A 6057-nucleotide genomic window follows, 5' to 3' on the forward strand; every position below is an offset into this window, starting at 1 on the left:
TCTCACAACGATTATTGCCATAGAAATATTCACCCCCACAGCCACAGAAATCGAAAAAATAACAATCACATATTCACTAGGCTTGCCGAGAGCATTCAAAACATGCGAAGAAATATGGTGTCTCTCGCTAGTCGTTCTTCATCAGCTTGCCTTGCCTTTGCCAATTTAGGACAATCTCTGCGGAAATGCTCTTCTCCGTGGCAATAAAAACATTCTCGGTTCACATATATCTCTGTTTGCCGCTTGGTTACTCTGAGCGCCGTATCATGACTCCCATTCAAGTCGATCTCCAACTCACATCGCCTCCGCCATTCATCCAATAGCTTGCCTTTCACATATTCCAGCTTAAGTTCGTCTTCGGAACGACCCTCCAATGCAGTAATCAATGGATTGTATGACTCTGGCAAACTTGACAATAGAATTGCCACAATCCAATGCTCTCCTAACTTCTCTCCCATGCCAAGCAAACGGTGTACCAATTCAGACACTTCTACCAAGTTTTTTGACATGTCACCTCCCTCGGACAATCGCAAGGAACACAACTTTCTCAGAATATGTATCTTGTTGCAAAGGGATCCACGCTCATGGTACCCTTTCAACCTTGACCACATTTCATTTGCCGTATCTGCTCCGATGACATGAGCTAATTGGCCATCGTCAAGTGCCAGTCCAATAGCCGCCCGAGCAAAAGCATCCTTCGTTATCCAAACATCATCCGCTTCTTCCGGTTTGGGTTCGCTCACCACTGTCCACAATCCGTCCTTCACCAGCAATAACTCCATTCGGAATTTCCAGCTGGCCCAGTTGAAATTATTCAACCGTTCCATCACCACTTTGGTCTCACTCATTCTCACGAGGATCACGCCTACTTTTCCGAATGCAATTTAAATATTTTAGTTCCAATGGACCAATGCACGAGTTCACTAATTTGACGTTTGAGCGGTGCCGAATTCACTGGTTTCCATGGTCACCTAGATAACACGGCACCGCCAAAACGTCAAATAGTGAACCCGTGCATAGGTCCATTACGCGCTAATTAATTTGAATAAAATGTCCTACGTGTGGCTCTAAGCAGCCGAGCAAGCGCCGTAATACACTGCAAAGTGCAAATGTCCACTTTTTAAACCGGTTTTTCCAAAGAATCACTTATCACTCTGACCACCTTCTCGTCCTTGGGCCCAAAACCTGTTGGAAACAGCAATCTCAAGCAGCTTTTCCGGCAGAAAACAACAGCAGGGACATTCGCGTGTTGAGAAGATTCAGAAGAATGAAACTCTGATGGTTTCGAACAAAACTATGGACCAATCCACGAGTTCACTAATTTGACGTTCGAGCGGTGCCGAATTCACTAGTTTCCATGGTCACGTAAATAACACGGCACCGCTCAAACGTCAAATAGTGAACTCGTGCATCGGTCCATAGTGCAAACTTATTTTATTACTCGCGAGAAAATTATAACAACTTTAATCTAGTTCACTCGACCGAACAACAATAATAAACCTTGGCGCCAAAACGTGGCAGCAGAGCAGCGCATGAGAGGGGCCGGACATCAACCTACATGAAAACAGCATCCAGTGAGGGGTCGGACACTATTCCTCCAACACTATTATGTACAGTAAAAATTATATTACTCCCGTTCTAGTTATTAGTAACTAGCACTATGTTACAACTTGATAATTTAAAATTAAAACGAATCTTTATTTCATCGAAATATTTATATTTACATTGATTTACACTTCTTCGAGCAATAAAAACAATGTGAATAGAATAATTTGGAGAAAATTCATCCATTTATACACATAAGTTATACAGAATTATTGTAGAATTATTCCTAACGATGTTTTCGAAAAACACTCGTAGTTTAAAAATATTATTTACATTTGCTTTTGTTTAACAAACTGAAATCTTTTATTCGATTCATGAATATATCACTATCATCTGTCTACAACAGCTTATATGATCAAATAAGGTACGATAACTTACTTTCAATTGGAAAATGTGTATTTTTTGCTCTTTTGCAACTCAGGATAGAAAAACCACGAAAAGTTTTGTTTGAATTTTGCAAAAATCATATTTTTTTTTATATCCCAGAAAGATTCAAAAAACTTTTAGGTGGATTATTTCAAATTTTTCTACGGTCAATTTGACAAATTTAAGCTAAGAATGAAAAAAACATACAGGAAAACAAAATTTCTGGATATTAAAATTTATTCAAATTCTCGTGAGCAGTCTGCCAATAAATGATAATACTACTTGATCCACTTACCCCACACTGTAAACATGGCACTACCCTTTAAGGCGTAAAAAGCACCCATTTTTTCCTCATGTATGAAGCTGTCAAAAAATGGGGTAGTTTTTTGTTTTGGATAATGGGTATTTTGTATCCTTTTATTAGTTCAAATGCTTTACTCTTTAATGGGTGAAGAATGTCTTTAGGATTTCTTATGAAAACTCTTATCGGCCATTATCTTTTGTTCGTCACCCAAGTCGTGTTCGGATCGCTTATTGTGAACAGTTGCGGACAAATGGACAAGTTTCAACATTTTCGGGTAAGTTTAAAATCAAAAAACTTCATTCATTTCGTTGTTAACTAAAGAAATGCTGTTGTCTTTGTAGGTTTGGCGAAAAATGCAATTGTGTAGCCATGGTTGAGCTAAAGAAGGCAGATTTTTACGACCAAAAGCGGACGCATAGAAAATAGTATTCCGGTCAATGCGAGGACCAATGACTGGAATTAGTATAAGCTGCAGATTTTTCAGCCTTGAAGAAAATTTATAGTTAATAAGATTATAAAACATTGTAGCATTGTAGGTTAAGTGCATTTCATTATTATTTTTATTTTATATAGGCCCTAATAAAGTGTTTTATTGCTCATTGATTTTTATTGCCCTGGCTCCATTTATTTATTTTTATTTAATTCGAATTAAAAAGTTAAATCTAGAAAATAAATAAAAGAGTATATTTTACCCACTCTCTAAACTGAATTGATTACGAATAGTGGGTAAAATTCACTCGTTGAATTGACGTACAAGCGGTTTACTCTTTAATGAGTACAGGCCCTTTACTCTTTTAAAGAGTTAAACTAGTTTCTCTCAAAGAGGGTACTTTTTTACCCATTAAAGGGTACTTTAGTCTTACAGTGCACCCCATTAAAAAGTAGGGGTAAGTGTACCATGTTCAATATATCTGTATTTATTTATAAGAAACACATATTTTTCATTGTGATTCATTCAATTAGAACTGAAATTCTCACCATGTGTTGAAAAAAATAATAGTATTCCATTTTAGACAGAGATACAATGGATTTTTGATTGGTGGAAAACAATTTTCAAATTAATTGATTTTTGTAACTAACAAGTTTGCTTGTGTTAGTGTACGTGTAGTATCAGTTTTGCAATAGTATTGACTTCGCAGCACCAAACCGTATTCGCACCTCCTCATACGGTGCGAACTTTTCTAGATGCGAAGCTAATGTCAAAGTCGAAACAATGGCATGGCGGCTGTGAAAACTCCGGGCGGCTTTCATGAATGTAAATAAACGGCTAAACAGATCTCTTACACACTATGTCATTAATGACGAAATTCAAAGAAATGTTGTGCAATTTGGAATAATTACGTCTCAGAAGTATAAATTTCAGTTTAAAAGGGTTGCATTCCATCCATTATTATATGTAGTTATCTAGTCTGGCAGGGAATTCGAATCATCAATGTGTATTCCCATCTTTTTAGCTGCTTGTGGTGTTGAAAATTAACATCGTTTTTATACTATGTAGTGGACAATTTTCTTTCAACGTGCAAATAAGTTCGCAGCTTCCAAACTGAGCTGCGATCGCAGTTTGGATTATGGCAAAATATACAATATCAGTGTGGACGTAAGAATATAACCTAAAACCACAGACAAACAGACGTAACACTTAGAACAAATTTCTTCAAAATCCATCGCCCAGTTTACACCATCATCATCTGGTGAGCATGTTGCACGAAATACTGTTTCGTGCAACAAGACCTGCAGATGGCGGTAGTGTGAAACATCAAATGCGAAGAAAAACGATACGTCAGAGGCGCACGTGAGTTTTGTGAGATTTGTAACATAGCGATTTTGAAATAGGGTCCTAAAATTTTTAATAAAATCTTGTTTTTATTTAACAACTCGAAAGAGCATGTTACTTCAACTACTTTAGCATTTTTTCCCGCTCAAATAACGGCTATATCATATGTAAACTTTAATTTAAAAATTGGGTCCATAAATGAACCTTGACACTTGAGATCATGTTTGACGTTCGCTTAGTCGACAAAAACACCACAGGGGTTTTAGTTTCAACACTGGGGTTATTTCTATCTGACATTTCGAAAGGGACACGGAAAGCAAAATACACCCAAAATTTGAGTTTAAGCCAAGGGGTGTGACAAAATCTAAAATAAATGTTTTTCGACTTAAACCAACGCAAAACATTTGAAAATTGAGTAAACATGTGTTTTTGGCTTAAACTTAAGCGTTTGGCGCTAAAATCGGGACAGGGCTTTAGGACCCTATTATCGTTAAATGAGTGGTCGATGGAAATTTCGTTAGTGTTACGTCTGTTTGTCTGTGCTAAAACGTTGGTGCTAAAGCATTCAACATATTCAAGTATGTATGCTTAATTGTTAAATTTGGTTTCGGTAAAACAAATTAACGAACTCGGCCGGTAAATCGTATTTTAACTGAAATCTCGTTGAAATTTGACACTAGATCCGAATTGACAGATGTGAAGTGCCGAAAATCGGTTATTTATATAAATTACCGAAATTCGGTATTTCAAATTGCCACAGTATTCGGCAAACGAATTAGTTTACCGAGATTCGGAAAAGTGGATCTGTCAAATATTTCAAACACGTGCGGTCAAAAGGAAAAGTGCAAAAGTGTTTTTGGATGCTGGGCTCTTTATGTACACTCAGGCAAATGGACTATCGATAAACATAGGAACCCCTTATGAAAATTCGCCACAAGGAATCGGGTTGAAATTCATAAATTTGCCTTATGAAACCGAAATTTGAAAACAAAAATAGTTTTCGCGGCAACCTGGAATCGAACCAAGGACCTTGCGATCGATAGGCTCGTACGTACACCCCGCGCCTATCGACGCCTTGGTGTGGAGTGATGCTAAAACGATACATAAAGCGTTCGTATTGCGATAATCGTTCCATCTTTCATAAGGCAAAAAGTATGAATTTCGATAGTCCAGTTCGCTGCGTGTAAGTTATTGGAAGCGAATTTTTATTTCCGTTGTTCGTTTTTCACTAAAATTCAATTGAATAAGCAAACATTTTCAAATTGAATAAGCAAACATTTTATACTTTTTATTTCAGACACAACTATATTCGGAGCGTTCAAGAACAACCAAACTGTGTGTGAGCTGCGTCGCCTCAACATCAATAAAATATTGTTTTATTTTGCAAAAAACTCAAATAAATTTTCTTAATTTTAAATGTTTAAATCTTGTTTTCTTCTGCTATTTTTATCTGATTCAGTGAAATAAAAAATAACAATAAACATTACTGAATTTCGGTAAAAATATACCGAAATTTTCGGCAAACATTGCCGATCTGCTCAGCAAATTTTGACAGCTGGGTAAGTGTTCCGTTTTGCAGTCTGTTCGGCATTTTGAACTTTTACCGAGATTTTCGCCGAGATCTCAGCTGTTGGGTTCTCGGCAAAAAGTTTTGCCGGCCTCGGCGAAATAAATTAAGTGTTTATGAAGAAATGATCCACTTCTCCCACTGTACCTCAAATGATTCTACTAACACCAAATAAACATGTTTCCAAAAAGCGTAAAATTGTTACAAATTTTCTCAAAACTTCCAAAAAAACGCTATTTATAACTTTTAAAAATTGACCCATTTTTGTCCTTCATTTGTCCCGTTTTTATCCTTTTACTTTATGGTCAGCCTACCCATAGTGGACCGACGAGCTCACGATGTTTTGCGCACTGGGAACATCGAACATCGAAGGACAGCATCAATCCTTAGATGCATGCTAGCACCAGCCATTCATTCTTCGTCACACATGCTCAAGCTGTG

Source organism: Aedes aegypti, chromosome 1 (assembly GCF_002204515.2).
Source record: "Aedes aegypti strain LVP_AGWG chromosome 1, AaegL5.0 Primary Assembly, whole genome shotgun sequence".
In the NCBI taxonomy this organism is placed as follows: Eukaryota; Metazoa; Arthropoda; class Insecta; order Diptera; family Culicidae; genus Aedes; species Aedes aegypti.